General features: G+C 51.4%; 1 protein-coding gene and 1 long non-coding RNA gene across 14 annotated transcripts in view; both read left to right on the plus strand.

Moving 5' to 3' along the window:
• The window catches only part of ATP11A (ATPase phospholipid transporting 11A), a 187,573-nt gene that overhangs the window by 6,633 nt on the left and 155,887 nt on the right, over positions 1-25,053 (plus strand). The window lies entirely within an intron of this gene.
• LOC135968018 (uncharacterized) lies at positions 8,069-11,731 on the plus strand. Its single transcript, XR_010582444.2, has 2 exons — positions 8,069-8,840; positions 9,089-11,731. It is a non-coding gene; the product is annotated as an uncharacterized lncRNA (long non-coding RNA).

Genomic DNA, 25,053 nt, shown 5'->3' on the forward strand with positions numbered 1-25,053 from the left:
TCTGCACGTGGAGAGTTGGTGACCTTGCCCTGCTCTCCCAGGGAGAGCGGTGGTCACTGGCGGGAACGCCCGCTGCCACGCCCAGGAGCCTTTCTGCCTCCGCCGTTGCCTCCTCCGCTGGGGTGAGTGACCCGTTCTGCCGAAGTCCAGTCCCGTGTGTGCTCAGGCCCCATCTCTCTCCCTCTCTTAGTGACACCATCTGCCCTGCTGCTCGCCGTCCTGCTGTTGGCACCATTTTAGACCCCACATTTCCCACCTGTCACCCTGCTCATTTTTTGACTTCCAGCTACCGTTTTTTTTTTTTTTTTTTTGAGATGGAGTCTTGCTCTGTCGCCCAGGCTGGAGTGCGGTGGTGTGATCTCGGCTAACTGCAAGCTCCGCCTCCCGGGTTCCCGCCATTCTCCTGCCTCAGCCTCCCGAGTAGCTGGGACTACAGGCGCCGCCACCAGGGCCAGCTAATTTTTTTGTATTTTTAGTAGAGACGGGGTTTCACCGTGTTAGCTAGGATGGTCTCGATCTCCTGACCTCGTGATCCGCCCATCGCCCACCTCAGTCTTCCAAAGTGCTGGGATTACAGGCGTGAACCACCGCACCCGGCCCCAGCTACCGTTTTTTTTTAGCAGGTTGCCCCGTGTAGCTGACCAGTCCTTCCTTCTCCTGTCTCTTCTGTCTACTGCCGGGGGTTCCCTTACCACGGTCTCCATCATCCCCAGGCCCACCTCCCTCGGGCCCCTCTCTGCCCTTGCCCTCAACCTCAGCGACTCCATGGGGCTTATGTGATCCCAGCTGCAGTTAGTGAGTGCCCCTGTGTGCTCAGAGACATGCCAGTGAGCCAGGCAGGACAGAGACCCAAGTCCCATCCCTCTGGGGCTCCCTTGGAATCAGGGGAGGCGAACAGGAAACCACCACAGTGAGTGTTGGGGTGCACCACAGGCAAGGGTGCTGAGAAAAAGAGAGTGGGGTTGAGGGCAGTGCACGCGCAGGGTGGCGGGTGGATGAGGCGTGGGGGGCAGTGTATGTGCAGGGGGTGGCGGGATGGACGAGGTGAGGGCCTGGCCAGGTGGGTGCTTGCGTGTCCAGCCTGAGGGGCGGCCCATTCAGCAGCCTCTGGGAGCCCTGGGGCCTTCCGTGGGCTGCTTCCTGGGGCCTCCTGCGGGCTGGCTGCCCCTCGGGCTCCCGTGCTGGCCTCTGCCTTCCCCGGGGCCACACTGGGCTCCTAGTGGCCTTTCTTCCCTCTCCATCAACACCCTCATCCCAGAAAGAGGCGTCCACTGCCTGCTACATGCCGTGCAGCCATGTTCATGTCCATGTTCCAGCGTCTCCCGTGTGCCTGGAACATTCCTGGCACGGAAAAGCCACGCAGAAAACAGCTGCTGGGCCAACACGGAGGCCCCAGGTCATTAGTGTTAATCACAATGGTGAAGAGGTTGCCCTTGGCGATTCGGAAGGGAATTCAGGGAGAGCAGCCGCAGTGCCCTGTCCCTGGAGCCTGGTGTCCAGAGCCAGAGTTCTGAGGGCCTCCTCATAGTTTTAAAACTATTTATATTTTGTTTTTTATTTTTGAGACAGAGTCTCACTCTGTTGCTCAGGCTGGAGTGCAGTGGCTTGATCTCGCCTCACTGCAACCTCTGCCTCCCAGGTGCAACCAATTCTCCTGCCTCAGACTCCTGAGTAGCTGGGATTTGTGCCACCATGCCCAGCTAATTTTTTTTTGTGTGTGTGTGTATATATATATATATTTTTTTTTTTTCTTTTTTTTGGTAGAGATGGAGTTTCACCATGTTGGCCAGGCTGGTCTCGAACTCCTGACCTCAGATGATCCACCCACCTCCGCCCCCCAAAGTGCTGGGATTGCAGGCATAAGTCACTGGACCCGGCCCTAAAACTACTTTCATTTTAAAACTATGAGTTCTTAAGAACTAGACTCTGATCCCTGGAAACAATATACCAATCTCTGGTGTGCATGACATTTGCTTTCCAGGCAGGTGTTTCCCAATTTTGTTAGATTCTCAAGGAAGCCCCTGCCCCTGCTAAAGTTAAGACTTCTGTCCTGGGACAGGCAGGTGACTGCTCCTCTGATGTGGCTGCATGGGCGCACTCAGCGGCCTCAACACAATTTGAGCTTCTTGCTAACATTTGAACACAGAGGACCACACATACATCCCCACATTTCCCCACTTTTTTGGAAGTCTCGTGACTCCTGGCCTGCTAGTTCCCTGAGGACCACTTCTGCCGGAGCGACAGCCACTTGGGAAGGGTCGGTGCTCTCCACCGGCCTGAGTTGCTGGGCCCATCACTGCTGCGTTGAAGCCTGAGACCACCCCACCCCGTCCCAAGGAGGACACAGACTTTTCTGGTTTGGTTGAGACTTGCACAGCCTAAAGAAAACTGCTGGGTTGTTTTTGCAAGTTACCTAATGGTGCCTTACCTGCCGCGTGCTTTTGTCCCGTGGCACATTTGTTTGTAATTCACCATGGCTGTAATAGCAGCAGAGCCACAGAACTTTCTCCTTATTACATATCCTGAGAAGGAAGCCCTGGCAGCCGGACCTACGAGAGGGTTCTGTGGCTCACTCCTGCAGGGATGCTGGGATGTTAGGCTGGGAGTCCGGAGATGGAATTTTAGACTTTCTCTGCCACCTTTTACCTTGGTAACCAGGGCTGATGTGTGAACCCTTTGGGCAGATAAATCATTAGTTGCCTCTTTAAAACCAATTTTTTTTTTTTTTTTTTTGAGACGGAGTCTCACTCTGTCGCCCAGGCTGGAGTGCAGTGGCCAGATCTCAGCTCACTGCAAGCTCCGCCTCCCGGGTTTACACCATTCTCCTGCCTCAGCCTCCCAAGTAGTTGGGACTACGGGCGCCCGCCACCTCGCCCAGCTAGTTTTTTGTATTTTTTAGTAGAGACAGGGTTTCACCGTGTTAGCCAAGATGGTCTCGAGCTTCTGACCTTGTGATCCGCCCACCTCGGCCTCCCAAAGTGCTGGGATTACAGGCTTGAGCCACCGCGTCCGGCTAAACCAATCTTTTATTATATTTATTTGTTTGTTTTTGAGACAAGGTCTCACTCTGTCACCCAGGCGGGAGTACAGTGGCGCTATCTTGGCTCAGTGCAACCTCCATCTCTTGGGTTCAAATAATTCTCGTGCCTCAGCCTCCCAAGTAGCTTGGATTACAGGTGCCTGCCACCACTCCTGGCTCATTTTCTTAATTTGTATTTTTAGTAGAGACAGGGTTTTGCCATGTTGGCCAGGCTGGTCTCAAACTCCTGACCTCAAATGATCCACCTGCCTTGGCCTTCCAAAGTGCTGGGATTACAGGTGTGAGCCACCACACCTGATCTTTAAACCAGTCCTTTAAATATTGTTCTCCATTTTCAAACCAGAGTGGGAAGAAACTGATTTTTCTATGAATAAAGATTGTGTAAGTCTTTCTTTCAAATGTGATTTGTGTTCCCATTCAGAAATTTGTTAGTGACATATTTTCACTTATTTTCAAGTGCCTTTCCTTATAGTTTTTCTGTCACTCAACTCAGATGAGTTAGTCATTTTCAAGGATAAAGACCACTTAGATGAATATACTTTCAAATTCTTACTCTGAATGTGTTTAAGTAACCACCCTCTACTCCTGTTTGGCAAAATGTTTCCCATTTTTCTGTGGTTTTTATTTTCTATTTTGTGGCTTTCAGAACCAGATGACTTCTTGGAAGGCATATTAAAAGTTTACAATTGAGACAATAAAATAAGTCACTTTTTCCTGGGAGACAGTATTATGTCACACGTCATTTGGTATCAAAATTTCCCACGGCTGTGGCTGCAGAGTTGAAGGACATCGCTGGCTGCCCTTGGGGTTGGTGGTCCGTTGTGAACTTTGCACGTTATGGTGTGTGTGCCTTAAGTGCAAACATTTTAACAAAGACAGGTTGCCGCAGGCAGGAAGGGTTTTAACTTCTTTAAGTTCATGTTACTTCTGCTGAGTTGAAAGCAGCACGTTTCACAGATGGTGTTATTGGTGGAGGCCGAGCCTGCCAGCACCTGATCCGCGTGTGCTTTGGCCGGATGATGGTCTATACCGGGCCCCTGTGCAGCCTCCTGCCTGGGAGCCTGTGTCCCACCTGGCTCTGCTCTGAGCCATTCGTGTCGCCTCCAGAGGCAGCTGTGAAGTGGAACTCACGGCCTTTGCTGTCTGTCCTGTCCTGGGTGGTGAGGATCAAATGAACCTTTATTAATGGACGTGAAAATAACCTTGTCATTTCATACAGTGAAATTATACTTTGCATGTGCTTTTCAATGGGATACATCGTGAAGTGCTGTAAAAATAGCTCAGGAAAGGGCTGCCAATTTTTGTCACATCTCATGTGACAAAGGTAATTTTTTTTTTTTTTTGACTTGGAAAGGGAACAAAAATAAGATCATTTTTCCTGGTTGGAAGATAAAAGATTTTAAAGAGAAGATTTGTTACATGTGAAAAAAACGATTTGATTGGAAGTTTGGAAATTACACGTTCGATAAAGATGTGAAGAGTGTGCAGCCTGGCAAGGCGTCTCTGTCCTTAGTGTGCCCACATCCAGTACAGGAAGGGCAGGAGAGGCTGGCAGGAGGGGCACCCATGGTCCGTGCTGCGGGCACCTTCGGGAGGCAGCCTGGGACAGGCGGGGCCTGCTCCAGAGAGAGAAGGGGCTGCCGTCCAGCTTGTCTAGGGGGCCAGGTCCTTCCTTCCCCAAGGGTTGTATCCACAGCCCCTCTCCAACTTCAAGGCAGCCCTGTGAAGGAGAACCATGCCGTCCCGTGACAGGGCAGCCGGGTCTCGTTGGCACTGGGTACTGAGGGTGGCGGGTGGGCACAGGCCTTTCTGCCTGACTTGTTCTCCCTGGCATGGTCTGCACCCTGCACAGGGTGAGCGGACACCCTCCTGGCCCAGTTCAGCCCCAGGGTGTGCCTGTTGTCCTCACATCGTTAATTATCCATAGTGTCCCAGCTTAGACAGCAAGTTCCACGGCCACTCCACCCTGGGGTCGCGAACCCTGGGCTGGACTCTTGCCATGTGCCCCGTTCTGCTTGTCACCCGCCTTGCCCTGAGGAGCCTCCGGCTGCTTCAGGACTTGTCCCCATGCCACATGTCCAGGGCAGTTCTTCACTAGCATCCCCACTACCCCTGAATCTATCCCCACATGTGTGGGCTTGGACCTGCTTCTCCCACCCATGTATCTCTATCTCTGAGTAGTGAGGCTTCGACGTTAGTGCTGTGGGGAGGAGCTGGGCTTGGCTCAGCTCTGAGGGATCAGCCGACCCACAAGTCGCTGTGGCCCTTTCAGGAGAATGCTGGGGGGCAGGAGTGGCCGGTGGCCACCTGAGAATGGGAGTGGCATCCGAATACGTGGAATACACAGAAATTTGAGTCTACCTGTGGCCATCTCCTTGGTCCTTTCTACCATGATTTCTCCGTGTCCCCTGCAACAGCGACCCCTCCCAGCCAGGAGAGGAGAACTCTGGGAGGTTGTCTGGAAGTTACAGGTGCATTAAGTATTGTTGCTGCTGCTCATCGGTTAGACTCAGGCACGGCTAGTAACTTCCAGGCATCTCGGCAGTGTCTGGCGTTTGGCAGTCAAGCTGTGTTTAGTTTTGACTTAAAAAATAAAGGTTACAGAATACAGGAACAATCTTCTACCCTTTGAGGGAAAACTTCCCTAGTTCGCCTGACCTTTGAAATGCTGAGAGTCCCAGAGATGTTGAAGGAGGTGCCCAGAGGAAGATCTGGTCCACAGTGGATATTCAGCACAGTGATTTTTTTCCTATAAAAAATTATCTGTCAGGGCCAGGCGCGGTGGCCCACGCCTGTAATCGCAGCACTTTGGGAGGCTGAGGTGGGCAGATCACGAGGTCAGGAGATAGAGACCATCCTGGCTAACACGGTGAAACCCCGTCTCTACTAAAAATACAATAAATTAGCCGGGTGTGGTGGCGGCACCTGTAGTCCCAGCTACTCAGGAGACTGAGGCAGGAGAATGGCATGAACTGGGGAGGTGAAGCTTGCAGTGAGTGGAGATCACACCATTGCACTCCAGGCTGGGCGACAGAGCCGGACTCCGTCTCAAAAAAAGAAAAAAAAAAGTTGTCTGTCAACACATTTATAACCCCAGCAGTGGACCCAGGTGTGAGTAGGCTCCGCGTCACCCTTCTCCTCCGAGTGTTACTCCTGGCATTGTGCTTGTGTCTCGGCGTCCTGTGGACGGGGCCCATGGTCATCCAGCTGGTGGTTCATGAGTGCACACATTCCTGAGGAGATGGATGGAGACAGGTGTTGCTAGTAGCAGTTCCTCCTTTTGTCACAGAGTGTGCAAAAACTCTACAGCCTGGCGCAAAAACTCTACAGCCTGGCGCAGTGGCTCACGCCTGTAATCCCAGCACTTTGGGAGGCCGAGGTGGGTGGATCACCTGAGGACAGGAGTTCAAGACCAGCCAACGTGGAGAAACCCTGTCTCTACTACAAATACAAAAATTAGCTGGGCGTCATGGCCGGCACCTGTCATCCCAGCTACTCAGGAGGCTGAGGCAGGAGAATCGTTTGAACCCGGGAGGCAGAGGTTGCAGTGAGCCGAGATCACGTCTTTGCATTCCAGCCTGGGCGACAGAGCGAGACTACATCTCAAAAAAAAAAAAAAAAAAAGAAACCACTGTATGTACAGACACCGTAGCAACCACACGGAGGCCCCCCGCCCCGTCCCCGGCGTGTTCCAGTGGGAAGCAGAGCCTCGGAAGGCATTGTCTCCCTCTGCCCTCAGGCGGCCGGGCCTCGGCCCGATGTGCCAGGAGGGTTCTTGTGTTCTGCAGGCTCCTCGTCCCTTCTCTCTGCTGCGCTGTGCGTGCGTCTCTCTGGGTGGTCTCGGCTGGGCCTTCTCTCTCTGTGAGGTGGGTTCATCTCTCAGGGCTTTCTGCGTCCTGCTGATATCTGTCCCCTCTCAGGTCCACTCAGGTTCAAAAGCGACAACTAACCTCGTCCAACACGTGTGCATGAGAGCGAGGTGGCCAGAGGCATGGGTCTGAGGGCTTTGCCTGAAGAACAGGCAGTGTATGTGTGTGTCTTGCAGCGTCCCCGCCTCGGCGGCTCAGGGCCTTGCCATCTTCCAGCTTTTTCCCAGCGTCTCACCAGCAAAGTGAGTTTATGAAGTGAGAATCATGTTAGCACATAGGCTTGATGATTGAAAAAGTAGATGCTAAGAATATGACTACAGAATGAAGAATTTTCATCATGAAAAACTGATATATTATTTACGACACGATTCTCTGAGATGCTTGTTGCCGAGGTTACAAACTTAAATGGTTTTATTGTTATTTAAGCACTTAGCAACTTAGCGTGGAGCTGAACAGGTACTGCGTGTGTCTCAGAGAGCTCAGCCGCTGTACCAGAATACCACAGGCTGCGTGGTTTACGCAACAGAAATTTATTTCTTGTAGCTCTTGAGGCTGGAAATCAGATCAGATGTCCGTATGGTGAGGTCTGGTGAGGGGCCCTCCCTGGGGGGCAGGTGGCTGTGTCCTCCCAGAGGGGGAGAGAGAGCTCTCCCTCTTCCTCCTCTTAACCACACACCAGTCCTGTCTGGTCAGGACACAGACCTCATGGCCTCATCGAATCTTGAGTACCTCCTAAAGGCCCAGTCTTCAGGTCCAATCACATTGGGGTTAGGGCTTCAACACATTTTCGAGGGGATCGCAGTTCAGCCCACAGCAGTGTGCTGGTGACCGAGGCACTACTTAGGTGGCAGATATTCATACAGATGGGAAATGGCAAAGGGGACAGTCAGAAAAACACATGACGCCTTGTCTGTTGCTTTATGAAATAGATGACAGAAGCATGTTCCACGAAGTCTGGAAAGACACAACATAATTACTTAGTGAGAATGGGTTATTTTTTAAGTTGTGGGACAAACTTAGGAAATTTGACCCTTCTTAGATGTAACAGTTCCCATGGTTGGATCGGATCTAAGATTCTGTGTATTTGTATCTTCTTGTTTCTCTTTTTTTTTTTTTTGCCCCTGGAGAAGGCTGGTGGTTGGTATTAAAACAATGCTATAACGTATTGTTTTGGTTTTTGCATTGCAATCCAAACACACAGCATCTGGCTTATTGACAAGACAGATGTTAGGGTTTACGTCCCAATACGGGATTGGGCCTGTCTGCTCAGTAGACTCCGAGGCTGCTGGATCATGATCTAGTTCTTCCAGTAAAGGGAATTGCTTTTTGGAGCCCATACTCTGTTCACCTGTGTGTGTGGAGGATGACGTCTTACCTTTGGCAAAATTGGACCTTGCTAGTTGGAAGTTGCACTTGAAATGCAAGTTAGAACAGCAGGACACGTTGGTCCCTGCTCTGCAAGGCAGGGGAATTGTGGGACGGCTCCAGTGCCATGCCACCCACACATCAGCCACCATGCGGGTTCCCAAGGCAAGCAGTGAGCTCCCAAGCCAGCTGTCGTCCAGCTTTCTGGGTTAGTGTCTTTTTGAATAATCAAAGGTCTTTACCCTCCATTAAGTACCTGCTCAGTTGTCATATGCACAACTCAGAGATGATCATAGATCGTGACTCCTCTCAGTCGGTCGGTAGGGTGACCTCTGGTGATTGTTGGAAAAATTCTGGGTACTTTGCGCTCTCTTTGACAGAAAATGCAAGGCCAAGTGGCTCCAGCACTCAGCGGAAACCATAAATGGTTTCGATGCTCTTGGGAGCCCAAGGCCGCAGTGGCTGCTCTGCCCCCGCATTGTCTTATCTAGAAATGTCTGTGGGAGGCGAGGCTCTGACTGCAGAGCGCGTCTCAGGTTCATATCTGGGGCACGTGAGAGTCTGAGGTGGGCTGGGGGCGCCCCCACTCTGTGCCTCTCAGTACAGGAGCAGCTCGCCTGAGTCTGAGGTGGGCTGGGGGCGCCCCCACTCTGTGCCTCTCAGTACAGGAGCAGCTCGCCTGAGTCTGAGGTGGGCTGGGGGCGCCCCCACTCTGTGCCTCTCAGTACAGGAGCAGCTCGCCTGAGTCTGAGGTGGGCTGGGGGCGCCCCCACTCTGTGCCTCTCAGTACAGGAGCAGCTCGCCTGAGTCTGAGGTGGGCTGGGGGCGCCCCCACTCTGTGCCTCTCAGTGCAGGAACAGCTCGCCCATTTCCTTCATTCCTTCTGGCTTTGTTGCTCCCCATTGCCTGGGAAGGAAGCGGCTGCCTAAATAATTAAATAATCTCCTGCTTCAGAGAAAAGAGGATTTCCTCCAACCTATTTTCAGCAAAGGATTAGGGACAGTGAAGTCCTGCCACTAGAATGCCATCTAGATTTTGGTGTGGTTTTCCAAGGCCTCAGACTGCCACGAAGACGTGAAAATGGCTTTCAGACCTCAGCGGGACCCCTGGTGTGGGGGATGGGAGGTTTGCAGGCGAACGGGACCACAGGTTCTCCTTCACTTTCCGAGAAAATGCCTCATACACGTGGAATAACTGGCACCTCCACTTCTCTTTAGAAAGTGCAGTGAGGTGGCGTGATTTCACTCAGACAAATGGAGACAAGCCGTTAAAATATTAGGTAACCATCAAGTACACACGTGCCTTTTTTTTTTTTCAGTAATAAACGACTTTGGTATAAATCTGAAAGCAACACATGTAAAAAGAAACCTGGAGTGACTGTCACGGTGGCTGGAGTTTCCTTTTGTCCTCATTTCTGGTGTTATTTAACTCCTTTCACCATTTCTGTGATATAACGTGGAAATAAAATGTGCAAGCCCTAGGCAGTGAGTGACACGTAGAGAGGGAATCCCTGGGATTCTCGTAGGGAAGGGTGTGTGATGTCCTCAGCACACGTCGGTGCTCAGCAGTTGATGTTCATCCCGCACGCATTGAGCGCCTGCTGTATGCGCTGAAGATTCTGTGGGGAGCAAGAGGCACAGGTGCCCCGGCTCTCCTGGAGACTGGGCAAGGATGGAAGGCACATGGCATGTAGCACGCCGGCTGTGGGGAGGCGCCAGGGAGAAAATGAGAAGGGAAGGGTGTCAGGGAGCGGGCACGGAGGACGGGAAGCTGGCAGGGGCCATCAGAGGACAGTTCTACGCAGAGGAAGCCCTGGGGCCTACTGACAAGGAGGCCGCCCCCAAAGAGGGATGAGCAGAGGCCTAGTCTGAGACCTAAGCAGGTGTCGACTGCCCCTTTAGTTTTCCTGCTCAAAATACACAATATATGTGTTGTTTTGCAATAGTGTTTTAAGCTTGTTTAATATTATACGTCCAAAGGAGGAAAATGTTACATAGTAGGTAAATTTTGATGATTTTTAGCATTATAAAGATGTATTGCTTTATTGAATGAATGTACAATAAATTGATTTATAGGTAATTTTTTTATTGTGGCAAAACACATAAACGTTACCATCTTATCCATTATGAAGCGTACAGTTCCATGGCGTTAAATGCACTCAGTGCCGTGCAGGCACCATCGCCATGTACTTCCGAATCTTTTTCATCATCCCAAATTGAAACTGATTGGGGCAATTTTAAGTAGTTTCTGCATCTGCTATTGTGTAGCTTGCTTTTTGGGCAACACTTTTTTTTTTCATCAGTGAACAACATCTTAATGGGTGAAGAGAAAACATTGAAACAAAAGTGCCAGTTACATTTAAATGCAGAATGGACCGAGATAGGAGGATTTTTTTCTTTTAAATAATTGGCCATAGTAGGTTTCTTAGAAGGGTAAAAACTTGAATGTGAGGACTCATTTGCACTTGATGTTTTGCTCAATATGCTGAGAGCGGCAAGAGAGGAGGATCTGGTGTTTCATCTTAGAGCAAATAATACTTGATAGTAAGAGACAGAAAGTCATAAGCGTGATGTTCGGCCGGCAGGACATTTAAATCATACAGCTCATAATGATGTTAGTTGAACGGTGTTATACAGTTCCATGACTTTTTCCTACGTGTGTTTATAAGAAATTGGAATGAGGATATTTTCTGCGGCATTTTCTTCTAGGCACTCAGTTCTGCTAATTGCTTGGTTTGCGTAAGTGCTCTTTCCAGTTGGTCTGTAACATTTCTTTTACTATCTAAGAAATTATGAAGAAATAGATTAATTTGAAAATTACATTTGAGAGTATTTTCCTGTAAAATTGTTGGTTCTGTGAGAAACAATTCCTGTTATTTCTTCTCTAAATATGATATGAGATTTTTGTTCTTACATTTAAATAATTCTTTGATTTCCTGAATTGCTGTGTTGCTTTCTAACGGACGGCATGGTTTCAAAAGCTGTTAGGTTGGTGCACATGTATCTGCGGTTTTTGCATTGTTGAAATTTGCCGTTTGATGTTGGAATATGTTCTTAAACCAATGTGGTTATGCCACACATCATTTTAATGTGCATTTCTCACTTCGTTTTTTTGCGACTGACTTATTACTTGCCGTTTATTTTATATTTATTTTAGACTGTGGAAAAGATGTTGGACAAAAAGCAAAATCGAGCGATTTTCTTATTCGAGTTCAGAATGGGTCGTAAAGCAGTGGAGACAACTTGCAACATCAACACCGCATTGGGCCCAGGAGCCACCGGGAACCGCTAAACGAGCACACAGGGCAGTGGTAGGTCAAGAAGTTTTACAGGCCGGGCACGGTAGCTCATGCCTGTAATCCCAGCACTTTGGGAGCCTGAGGCGGGAGGATCACCTGAGATCAAGAGTTTGAGACCAGCCAGGCCAACATGGTGAAACCTCGTCTCTACCAAAAATATATAATTAGCCCGCTGTGGTGACGCACACCTGTGATCCCAGCTACTCAGGAGGCTGAGACAGGAGACTCGCTTGAACTCGGGAGGCAGAGGTTGCAGTGAGCTGAGATTGCACCATTGCACTCCAGCCTGGGCAATAAGAGTGAAACTCTGTCTCAAAAAAAAAAAAAAAAAAAGTTTTGCAGAGTGAAACTCTGTCTCAAAAAAAAAGTTTTGCCGAGGAGACTAGAGCCTTGAAGATGAGGAGCGTGGTGGCCACCTTCGGAAGTTGACAGCGACCAACTGAGGGCACTCATTGAAGCTGATCCCTTTCAACTACACGAGAAGCTGCTGAAGAACTCAATGTCGACCATTCCACAGTCGATCGGTATTTGACGCAAATTGAAAAGGTGGAAAAGCTCGGTAAGTGGGTGCCTCATGAGCTAAGTGAGAATCAAAAAAATTGTGATTTTGAAGTGTCATCTTCTCTTACTCTACACAAGAAAAACAAACCATTTCTCAATCAGATTGTGACGTGCGCCAAAAAGTGGATCTTTTACAACAACTGGTGACAACCAGCTCGGTGGTTGGGCCGAGAAGAAGCTCCAGAGCACTTCCCAAAGCCAAACTTGCACCAAAAAAAAATCATGTCACTGTCTGGTGGTCTGCTGCCAGTCTGATCCACTACAGCTTTCTGAATCCCCAGGAAACCATTCCATCTGAGAAGTACGCTCAGCAAATTGATGAGATGCTTTGAAAACTGCAACGCCTGCAGCCGGCATTGGTCAGCAGGAAGGGCCCAATTCTTCTCCACCACAGTGCCCGACCACACGTCACACAACTAACGCTTCAAAAGTGGAAACTGGGCTGCGAAGTTTGGCCTTATCTGCCATGTTCACCTGACCTCTCACCAACCGACCACCACTTCTTCAAGCATCTCGACAACTTTTGGCAGGGAAAATGCTTCCACAACCAGCAGGTTGCAGAAAATGCTTTCCAAGAGTTTGTCGAATCCCAAAGCATGAATTTTTATGCTACGGGAATAAACAAACTTATTTCTCATTGGCAAAAAAAAAAAAAAAAATGTTGATTGTAACAGTTCCTATTTTGGTTAATAAAGACGTGTTTGAGCCTAGTTATAATGATTTAAAATTCACGGTCCGAAACCGCAATTACCTTTGCACCCTAAGTCCCCTTATTATTAGTAAGAAACTTAATTGTAAAATGGAGTAATTATATATTTTAGATCGTTAGACTCATTTAAAAACCACAAGTATAGCATGAAACTGACTAGAAACCCTTTTTGGCAGGCAATCTTTGCAGTTGACAGAAGAGTAAAACTTAAAAGGAGTGTTAATGGCTTTTCCTTAGCACCCCCACTCATGATTTTAGTTCATTAAAAAATGGGTTGACACTGATTTCTGTCAACATGTCACCCTTGCAAACCTCAGAGTGACTGAGTCTGATGGACAGTCTCTCTCACTGTGGCTTCCCTGCTGTCACTCAGATGTGGCCCCTCCCTGTGGGCCGCACGTGGGCTGCGTGTGGCCCTGTGAGTCTGTCCCGCCCCTGCCCGACAAGCCTGTAGCTTTGGTCTTCCAGCGAGTGGCTCTCCCGCCTGTGTTTTGAACTCATGGAGGGGGGAGAGGGGGTTTGTGCAGAGAATTTAGGATGGTGTACATCTGATTTTATTTTTTTAATGGGCCTGGCCAAGGAGGAGAGAGTGATTTGGTTCCTGTCTTGACTCGAAGACCCTCTGGGCCAGGCACGCCCTCCAGAGTAGACTCCAGGAGGGATGGGTGTGATGTGTCCATAGGGATCCAGGTGGGAAGGGGAGTGCCGGGAAGCAGGTCTGGGAGGGGGAATTGGGTGTCCCCAGCCAGCGCATCTCAGGGATCCATGTGGGACTCTTGGCCAGGCCTCTGTGCCCCTTCTGGCTGCATCTTCAGGACTAAGCTCTGATTTTTTTTTAACTTACCCAAATTCCTTGGAGTCATGCCCTACAAATCATAAATTCCCATCAGATAGGTTTTATTGAACCCTGTATGTCATGACTTACTTTCCAGTCTGACTCTGGCAGAACAAGGAAGAAAATCAAAATGTTTTACCCCAAAATATATTTCCTTGTCATACCTTGAAATTGCCCTGCAAGGCCTCTTGTGGGAAAAATCCACATTCTATAGAGAATCCTTTTCCTGCTTTGTTTTCCTTCTTTCTTCTCCAGGTCCAGGAAATCATCAACTAAGAGCCAGGCACCCTTTTAAGTCCGATAAAAAACAATTTACAACCTGCCCTCTCTGAAGTCTGCTGAGAGCTTCCTCTGCACAATAAAACTTGGTCTCCACAATTCTTTATCTTAACCTGAACATTTCCTTTCTATCATCCCAGGTCTTCAGATAAACTCAACCAGAAGATGTTTAAATTTACCCATAGCCTGGAAGCCCTTCGCTTTGAGTTGTCCTGCCTTTCTGAACCAAACCAATGTATTTCTTAAGTGTATTTGATTGAAGTTTCAGGCCTCCCTAAACTGTGTAAAACCAAGTTACACCCCAACCACGTTGGGCACATGTTCTCAGGACCTCGTGAGGGTTGTGTCACTCATATTTGGCTCAGAATAAATCTCTTCAGATATTTTACAGTTTGACTCTTGTCGTCAACAGTCTGCAAAGAGGAGCTGCCCCCATGAGGGCATAGCCCAGGTGGGCCGTACCACTCTCTGCTGCTGACCAGCCCCTGTCAGAGCTGGTGCCGCCCACGTCCCGCAGCTGAGAGCGGGTGTCTCAGCAGCACAGGTCCTCTCCCTGCAGTGTGCCCTGGAGCTGGGAATCAGCCATGGTGAGGGCCTGGAAGTGTGTGACACCTGGGTGTCAGGCAGCCACTCTCAGCATCCACACTCCCTGAGGGTCCCGGGAGGCCGGCTGTGGTCGGGATTCACCAGTGTCATCTTGTCATCCTCTCTTTGCAGACGTGTGTGTGACCGTGGTGTTTAAGTTGTGTCTGCGGCCTCGGGTCGTTTGGAAAGGCTCCTTCTCACAAAGAGTGTGGTGTGTTTGCAAAGCCAGCTCCATGCCTCCAAATGTCAACTCAAAACCCAGTCAGCCCCTAAGCAAGTGGCCCACACTGTGTGTGACTCGCAGAATCAGCTTTTCCTGACAGGATGTGATAAAGCTCACATAACTAAAGTGGCAGGGCCGAGCCACTCCCCAGGAAACAAGCGCCCCAGGTTGTCGCTTCTCTACCACTGCCCTGGAAGAGTTCTACCCACGAGGGCCCTTGGAGCCATCTCCATTAGAATTTTAACAGTAAGGAAGGAGCCCGCGGGAGAAGGCAGGGCTCCAGGAGGCGGTCGAGGCCTCTGTGGTGGTCGGGCAGGCCCCGCGGGGCTGAGCTGCTGGGTTTTCCTGGGCCTGGGCTGCCCTTTGGTTCCAGGGAATGGTTGTAATACTCCAGGCAGAGCTGCTGTTTCATGGGGAGGGCGTTCATAGGTGGTGCGCGTGGACGGTGAGGGGAAGACCAGTTCCAGTCTTTGGCAAACGCTGATGATAATGAAAATCATTTAAAAAATCATAGCAGCACAGACAAGCCACAGCTCTGGTTGGTGCTCACCTCCTGTCACTGTCTCATCCCTGCAGGGAAAGAAGGTTCTGCTCCCTGGGGCTCTCCCAGCCCCATGTCATGTGATGGGGCACTAGTCACGGTGCGGGAGGCTTCAGACCAGAGGGCAGGGCCCCTGCCAGCCACCCGGAGCGACCCAAACACCGCTGTTTAAAGGAGGGCCTCGGGTCTCAAATCGCTGGGATCAGAGGTCACCAGAGGCTGCTGAAATCAGATGGGGTTGGAGGGCTGGCGTGTTCGCATTTGGGGGAAGGAGGCAGGAGCCGCAGGGGACTCGTCCTGCGTGCTGACACTTTACCACGAGGCAGCCGGGCTGTGTGCGGCTCTTCCGACTTTTCATCATGCTTCCTGAGCCAGAGCCATTTAAAAAACATGTGCTGAAATTTAAAAGGTAGTTTTCACTCTAAAATTTTGTTGCTTAAAAAAGTGACTTGAAGTATTCAGCAGGAAAATTATCCCAAATTACTTGTCAAAAATAAAAGCTCAGCCAGGTGTGGTGACGCACACCTGTGATCCCAAGCTACTTGAGAGGCCGAGGTGGGAGGATCAGGTCGCTTGAGCCCAGGAGTTCGAAGCCAGCTTGGGCAACACAGCAAGACCCCGTCTCTAATACATACGTAAATAAAATAAAACTTAAAAACTCAAAGGGGAAGAACCTGAGATCCCATTTTAAATCCACTTGATGAGAAAAAAAAAAAAGGAAGCAGCTCAGGGACGTCACCGTAAACAGGCACCGCATCTGCCAGGGGTCAGGGGTCAGGGCTCTGGACCGGGAGGGGCTCTGCAGGGACGTCGCCGTCAACGGGCACCGTGCGCCGAGCCAGGGGTCAGGGCTCTGGACCGGGCGGGACTCTGTTTTGCTTCCATTTTTGAGGCCGCTGGAAGTCCTGGCTGTTCAGAATTCCAGGCTTGAATTTCTAGAGAGTGTTCCCGGGACTGGGAGACAGCCCGGATGTGCGGAGTTGCTATGAGCGAAGGGAAGCGAGGCTCCGCGTCCTCTCCCAGCCTCTCTGCCTTCTGAATACAGCCCAGGAGCCTGGATGACTCATTTTCTGGAGCACATAGATATGGAGGGGGCGGAGGGGAGAGGCCTTAGTTAATTAACATTAACATTCCTGGGAATCTGGGGCTCCCTCTCCCAGCCCTGTTGTCTGGGGAGCAACGTACTGAATGAACCCAGAGTGAGGACAGCTGGCTGCAGTGTCAGGGGCAGGACCTTTTATTGATGAGTTTAAAAAACAAAACAAAAGCTGCCAGGTGCCTCCTTCGCATGTTGGCTCCCACGTGTTTTTCCTGTTCTCCCTCCCCACCCCGAGTGGCACACTCTGCTTGAAAATAGCGCAGATGCAGTTTGCTTCCCGTGAAATGTGGCCAGTAGTTCCCCAGGAGTAAACAGTGTGGTCGTGCCCACGGTGGGGGAAGAGCAGCTTAGTTGGGCACCCACCCCCACATACAAAGTGTTCCCTCCGTGGTTAGAATTTGCTGGGGCTAAGGGAGTCAGGGCTGGTTTTCTGCAGCCACCTTGGAGCCAGATGGTATCATTTAAATGGCTCTCAAAGCTCTACCTGGATCCACACCGACCTTTATCCGAGCTCACATGGGCCCCACAGTTTGGCCCATAGTGAGGGGGTGGGGGTGGGGGATCGTGAGGTGAGGGACAGCAACCCCTTCCTGTCCTTGTCTAGGCCTCTGAGACAGGCCCGAAGGACAGGCTCCTCTCTCTACTGTGGGTGATGGTCCTGGCTGGCCAGCCAGCGTCCACAGCCCCTCGACTCCCCGCGCAGAGCGCCTCTCACTGGACCAGCATCAGTGCGCCACGGAGACTGGAAACCTGTTTCCAAGGTGTGGCTCTATGGCTGGACCAAAATCGGTTAGATGAGGGCCAGTTCTGGTCAGGGTGCCACCTCTGCCTTACGTCCACTGGAAAAAATAAAGAGGGGTCTGTCATGCCCCGTGGTTTGGGACTTGGGGCTCAGCAAAGGCCCGGGGAGGTTGTGTCTCTAGTGTTTGCTGAGCACAAAGGGTGTGAAAGTGGGTAACGCCTCAGAGGTGAGGGCTTTCTTTTTATAGCAGCCACGCTGGAGCTCAGTGTCTGAGGAGACCTAGAGTGTGTGTTTGAATGTTTGAAAGAGATGTATCTGGTTAATGTGAGCAGAGGCTTGGAAATTTAGAGCACTCTCAACTGTATTTCAGCAGACTATGACGGTAGTTACACATCCATCCGTTTTAGCATTCTCAGAGCGTTCTAAAACTTGGAGGCCCGGGCGCGGTGGCTCACACCTGGAATCCCAGCACTTTGGGAGGCTGAGGCAGGCGGATCACAAGGTCAGGAGTTCGAGACCAGCCTGGCCAACATGGTGAAACCCCGTCTCTACTAAAAATACAAAAATTTGCTGGGCATGGTGGTGGGCGCCTGTAATCCCAGCTACTCGGGAGGCTGAGGCAGGAGAATTGCTTGAACCTGGGAGGCAGAGGTTGCAGTGAGCCGAGATTGCATCGTTGCACTTTAGCCTGGGCGACATAGCAAGACTCTGTCTCTAAATAAATAAATAAATAAATAAATAAATAAAAACATGGAGTTCACAAAGTGGCATGATAATTATGAAACGAAGTGACTTTTCAAAGTCTAATGGTTCTCATACACATAAGAATTCATGTTATTAAACAAGTCTAAATAAAAAAATTGTGCACTGCATAAGTGACAGATAGTTTTGTAGTATTTGTTAAAGTGCCATCATAGCCGCCTGTGAAACAGGTCTCAGTGGGTGTCTGGTTCTTGTTTAATGCCACAGCTTCTGAGGCTCCATTTGTTTCAGGCAGAGTGGACATTTCACTCGCGGTTTAATTTGCAGGAAGATCACATTCTGGCCATTTAATCTTCTGATGACAGATAGCTAACTATTGATAAGGATAAAATGAAACCAGACATCGGTTTGCATGTGTCCAGTTGAGGGGAAAAAGGCCTAGGATGCTGTCAGGACACAGGCAGGCAACCTATGTAGGACAGGGAGGAGAGGTTTAGAGGGTGTAGCTTCCATTCCTGGCCCCAGCCTCCCTTCCACTCTTCCCACCCCAGATCCCACACCTCCCTTCCCACCCAGCCTCCTTTCCTGGCCCCAGCCTCCCTTCCACTCCTCCCACCCCTGATCCCAGCCTCCCTTCCACTCCCCTCACCCTGATTCCACGCCTTCCTTCCACTCCTGCCACCCCTGATCCCAGCCTCCCTTCCACTCCCCTCACCCCTGATCCCACACCTCCTTTCCACTCCTCCCACCCCTGATCCCAGCCTCCCTTCCACTCCCCTCACCCCTGATCCCACACCTCCCTTCCACTCCTCCCACCCTTGATCCCAGCCTCCCTTCCACTCCCCTCACCCCTGATCCCACACCTCCCTTCCACTCCTCCCACCCCTGATCCCAGCCTCCCTTCCACTCCCCTCACCCCTGATCCCAGCCTCCCTTCCACTCCTCCCACCCCTGATCCCAGCCTCCCTTCCACTCCTCCCACCCCTGATCCCAGCCTCCCTTCCACTCCCCTCACCCCTGATCCCACACCTCCCTTCCACTCCTCCCACCCTTGATCCCAGCCTCCCTTCCACTCCCCTCACCCCTGATCCCAGCCTCCCTTCCACTCCCCTCACCCCTGATCCCACGCCTCCCTTCCACTCCTCCCACCCCTGATCCCAGCCTCCCTTCCACTCCCCTCACCCCTGATCCCAGCCTCCCTTCCACTCCTCCCACCCCTGATCCCACACCTCCCTTCCACTCCTCCCACCCTTGATCCCAGCCTCCCTTCCACTCCCCTCACCCCTGATCCCAGCCTCCCTTCCACTCCCCTCACCCCTGATCCCACACCTCCCTTCCACTCCTCCCACCCCTGATCCCAGCCTCCCTTCCACTCCCCTCACCCCTGATCCCACGCCTCCCTTCCACTCCTCCCACCCCTGATCCCACGCCTCCCTTCCACTCCTCCCACCCTTGATCACAGCCTCCCTTCCACTCCTCCCACCCTTGATCCCAGCCTCCCTTCCACTCCCCTCACCCCTGATCCCAGCCTCCCTTCCACTCCCCTCACCCCTGATCCCACACCTCCCTTCCACTCCTCCCACCCCTGATCCCAGCCTCCCTTCCACTCCCCTCACCCCTGATCCCAGCCTCCCTTCCACTCCTCCCACCCTTGATCACAGCCTCCCTTCCACTCCCCTCACCCCTGATCCCAGCCTCCCTTCCACTCCCCTCACCCCTGATCCCAGCCTCCCTTCCACTCCCCTCACCCCTGATCCCACGCCTCCCTTCCACTCCTCCCACCCCTGATCCCACGCCTCCCTTCCACTCCTCCCACCCCTGATCCCAGCCTCCCTTCCACTCCCCTCACCCCTGATCCCACACCTCCCTTCCACTCCCCTCACCCCTGATCCCAGCCTCCCTTCCACTCCTCCCACCCTTGATCACAGCCTCCCTTCCACTCCCCTCACCCCTGATCCCAGCCTCCCTTCCACTCCCCTCACCCCTGATCCCAGCCTCCCTTCCACTCCCCTCACCCCTGATCCCACGCCTCCCTTCCACTCCTCCCACCCCTGATCCCACGCCTCCCTTCCACTCCTCCCACCCCTGATCGCAGCCTCCCTTCCACTCCCCTCACCCCTGATCCCACACCTCCCTTCCACTCCTCCCACCCCTGATCGCAGCCTCCCTTCCACTCCCCTCACCCCTGATCCCACGCCTCCCTTCCACTCCTCCCACCCCTGATCGCAGCCTCCCTTCCACTCCCCTCACCCCTGATCCCAGCCTCCCTTCCACTCCCCTCACCCCTGATCCCAGCCTCCCTTCCACTCCCCTCACCCCTGATCCCACGCCTCCCTTCCACTCCTCCCACCCTTGATCCCAGCCTCCCTTCCACTCCCCTCACCCCTGGTCCCAGCCTCCCTTCTACTGCTCCCACCTGGCTTCCATTCCTAGCCCCACGTTTCCCTTCCACTCTTCCTGGCTATCTTGCACCCCCACACCTGGCCCATCTCCCCATACCTGGCCCATCCCCCCACACCTGGCCCATCCCCCCACACCTGGCTGATCCCCCCCTTCACCTGGCTGATCCCCCCCCCACCTGGCCGATCCTCCCCGCCTGGCTGACCCCCCCCTCCCGGCCACACTGCCCCTCCTCCGCAGAGAGTTGCCCTTCTGTATTTATAGTTGATTAAAATCTTCCTTTCTCTGGGAATTCTTTACAGATTGATCTTCTTCCAGAGACAGCCCTAACCTGTGCCTTTTCAGCAGTTGTGCTGTTTTGCAGGACGAATTCGCACCTGTTTCTGTGTTGCTCTGTGAACATTCCCAAGTGGCTTTGGCTTGGAGCCCTGTTGCTTACACCTCTGGGGGCCGGGGAAGGTGTTTGCTGGAGAGAGACAGAGTGTGTGGCCTTGAGGGCACCTTCTCCTTAGAAATCCCCTTCCTTTCCCCTTCTCCCGCTAGGGACTCTCAGTGGGACGGCAGTGGCTGGGTGTGGAATTGGGTTTTGCTTTGCTTTGTCTCCCTAGCAGCTCTGGGCAGGCTGGCTGTGTGGGGGCCTGGGAGCGGCTCCCGCCTGGACTTTTAAATATTGGAGAGGCTCGGAGCTCATTCTCAGCGGAGTTCCCAGTGGCCGCTCGTCTTCTGAGCGTGGTCCTCTGGCCTCCTACAGATGCTGGGAGCCACAGCACCCTGCAATAGACCTTTTGCCAGAGCTCCCATGAGAAGCCTCCACTGTGGCGGGGCCTGAGCACGTCCCTCGGCCCCAGGCATTCCCCGTCTGGTGGGAAGTGGGGCCTTTAGCAAGTCGCATCTCGTCTCTGCCCCTCCTGGTGAGCTCTGCTCTGACGGCTGTGGGAACGCCTGGGAATGCCCATCTAGGTGCGTGTGGCCTGGCGTCTCCCCAGATTCACTTCCCAGATTTTCACTTCAAGTGGCCTGGACGCTCAGAAGGAACCACCAACCCAGTGGTCTCTGGTGGCTCTGGGGACCTGTGGGGGCCACTACCTCTAGTCTCCTGGCAGGCACCCCCTCTGGGTGTACCTCTGGCATATAGGAGCCAGGGTGGAGGGGGCAAGGAGGCCTCTTTGGACTGGGGCGCTCATCACCTTCCACCGTGCCGGTCTTCACGCAGGGCCAGAGCCTGGCTCGGGGCTGGGTTTGCACTGAGCCAGGTCCTGAATGCCACCCATGTCTTGGGCATGTATGTCCATGGGGCCGGGCTGCTGGGGAGAGTGTGAGAGCAGGTTCTTTCTGAGGTCTCAGCCAGTGACAGGGCCCATCCTGGACTTGGGGGATCTGCGTGAGTGGGGCAGCGGCAGCTCCTGCAGGGCCCAGGTGGGGTGTGGGTAGGTCGGGGAGTCTGCTGGCCTCCCAGCCTCCCTCAATTTCTGCATTTCAAAGATGGCTATGTGCAAAATAAAGGTGAAATGATGGCGCAATACTGGATCAGGTGGACACCCGGGAGCTGGAGGCCCGTGCACCTGCACTTTCCCTGGGATGGGCAGAGGCTCATGGTGTCCACCCACAGACGCAGACCCACCGGCCTGCAGGGCTCATAGAGGCTGTTGTTGGCCCTGGTGACAAGTGGGGGACACGAGCATGTTCTGAAAGGGGGGGGAGGCTTCTGTCGTGACCTTGAGCGGGAAGAGAAAGGGAAACCAGGAGGAGAGCAGACACGCTTCCGCCTCCAGGACAGCATTTGTTCAAGTGTAAAGAACCCAACGATGGGAACAAAATTTAAAATACAAATACGTTCTCATTTATTTGTAATAAAAGGCCGCTGGAAAGTAGGTGCAGGAGTGGCCCAAGTTAGCATAATACTTTTTCTCCTAATCACATCCAACTTGTTTTTCTACTTTTATTTCAGAATGTGCCCTCACCCCGCACCCCCCGCCAGCCCGGGAGATGCAGCAGCTCTCTGCCTCCTTGACTGAGCTCCATTACCTCCAAGCTGAGAGGGTTAGTCAAGAGGGCGTGTTGGATTCCTTTGAAAACACATTTTTAGAAAGCACCCTTTTAACGACTGAACATGGTTTGGTTGAAAATAAACATCCCCAGGTACTCTTGTGGTACATGTTTATGATTTTGATGCTTCTGGTCTGAATGTACAATCTTCACATTGTACATTACAAACACTACTGTCAAGTTTACAGCTTTTCGTATTATTTGCTAATTCGTTGTCCACTTCTCTGCACTGCTTGTTAATCAGGTAAACCTGATAAACTGTCTAAACAGATGATGATATGGAATTGATTGTTATGGTGGTAGGTGACAAAACAGTACATGTTGTGTGATGCCATTCTGAAAACATTTCAAACACATACCTGTGCATTAGAAATGATTGCCACGTGGCCGGGTGCAGTGGCTCACGCCTGTAACCCCAGCACTTTGAGAGACTGAGGCGGGTGGATCACATGAGGTCAGGAGTTTGAGACCAGCCTGATCAACATGGTGAAACCCCATCTGTACTAAAAATACAAAAATTAGCTGGGCGTGGTGGTGGCGGGCGCCTGTAATCCCAGCTACTCAGGAGGCCAAGGCAGGAAAATCACTTGAACCCGGGAGGCGGAGGTTGCAGTGAGCCAAGATTGCACCACTGCACTCCAGCCTGAGTGACCAGAGGGAGGCTCTATCTCAGTAAATGAATAAATGATAGCCCCTGCCCCTGCCCCACCCCGCCCAGGTGTGAGCAGAGTTGTCTTTCCCCCGTCGCTAATTCATCTTGCTTTTCCATAAAGAACACTCATTGCTTTTTACCATTGGATAAAAAGCATAAAAACCATAAATATTAAAAGCACCTGGATTTTTTTGAAGCTTTAACAATTTTAAATTTCTTTTCGGGTAACAGTGTCCAACACTGCTTTTTGTTTGTGTTCATGAAATTTTATTTGTTAGCCAGCCAAAACCGAGTGTTTCCAGTTAACAAACTTACAACTCTTCTGCCTGTTCCAAACACAGCCTAAGCAAGGAGACAACTGTGCTGCCTGCCGTGAGTTTCATGTGAGACCCCCCAGAGGGCAGCTGCCTCCGCTGGGGGTCCTCCCTCCGAGGGGTGTGCAGTGGGGATGGGAACCTGCAGAGGCGGCACCCAGCTACTTGCCACTTAGGTTCTTATAACTGCCCTCGAGAGATTATCACTGGGTCCTGGATCCCTGGGTTTGGAGTAAACACTTAGCAGTCGGACCAGGGTGGGCTTGCAGGCTGCATTTTTTTGTTTTTTTGGTTTTTTTTTTGAGACTGAGTTTCATTCTTGTCCCCCAGGCTGGAGTGCAATAGTGCGATCATGGCTCACTGCAACTTCCACCTCCCGGGTTTAAGCGATTCTCTTGCCTCAACTTCCTGAGTAGCTGGGATTACAGTTGCACACCACCACTGCCAGCTAATTTTTTTTTTCTTTTGTATTTTTAGTAGAGATGAAGTTTTACCATGTTGGCCAGGCTGGTCTCGAACGTCTGACCTCAGGCTCTCCACCTGCCTTGGCCTCCCAAAGTGCCGGGATTATAGGCATGAGCCACTGCAGCCGGCCTGCTTTTAAAATAGGACGTAGGGATTGAGGGGAGGGTTAGGATTTCGACATTGGCTTTAACAGGAGAAGAGAAGATGCTGAAAGTCCGGCTTATTTGAACTGTGTGTGTGTGACTTTGAATTGCGTCAAATGCCGTCTCGGTGAACAGTCGGAGGGGCTCTCAGGACGCCCTGTGACGCACAGGTGTGACTTTGAATTGCGTCAAATGCTGTCTCAGTGAACAGTTTTGGGGGGCTTTCAGGACGCCCTGTGACGTGCATGCAGGAAGTTATAATGGTGTGTCTCAGGTATGCAGACTGCACCAGAGAGGCAACACAAAAGCAAGTCAATAGAAAAAGACTCATGCCTTGCATGCCTTTTGTTATATTCTTATGTAATCTTCTGTTCATGACTTTGTTTTGAAACACTTTTAAAATGTAAGATTAACTGATAGGTTGTGGGAATAATCCCATTTGCCAAATCAAAATAATGTATCCTTGATTCCAACTGTCAGAAGACAAAATTACAAAACATTTAGTTATAGATGTGATTGGATTTTATTTACAGTTTCTTAACGGGGCAGCCTCCATTCTACATAATGAGCGTTCCCACTGGACAGTAACAGAACAGTAGGTTTTATAAGGCGGAAGCAAGGAAACAGAATAAGAAAAAAGCTGATGGTGAACTTCAGGTTACTTCAGTTTACTTCTTTGTAGAGGGTAAAGCAGAGGGAACTTTGTTACTTGCTGACCCGGGTCAGCGGCATCTCCTGTGTTCGAGAAGAACTGGTCTGTTACTTCTTTAAAGTTCCATTTTGGTGACGTGGCATTGAGCAGGGGCAACTCCATTCCTCTTTGGTCTGGTCTGTTGGGGCCTGTTGCTGGAGCTCAGTCCAAAACAGCCCCCCATAATTTAAAAAAAGTATTTCCATTTCATTTCTGGAAGTAAGCCTAAGAAAGTCACAGCCCAAGTGCCCACAATCATTTCAGAATGTTCCTTGCAGCAGTATTTGTTGTATCAATGAAAACATCTCAAGTCTGTTGATAAGGGATTGATTAAATACATTATTGACCATTCTGTTAATGGAAAGACCAAAGTCTGTAAAATATTTTAAAGAGGTTTATTCTGAGCCTGTCTGAGTGACCGTGGGCTGGGGAAACAGGGTCTGAGAAGGCCTGAGGCTGTCAGGTCACAGTTGGGGTTTACATGTTTTAGGGAG

This window comes from Macaca fascicularis, chromosome 17, assembly GCF_037993035.2.
Source record: "Macaca fascicularis isolate 582-1 chromosome 17, T2T-MFA8v1.1".
NCBI classification, from domain to species: Eukaryota; Metazoa; Chordata; class Mammalia; order Primates; family Cercopithecidae; genus Macaca; species Macaca fascicularis.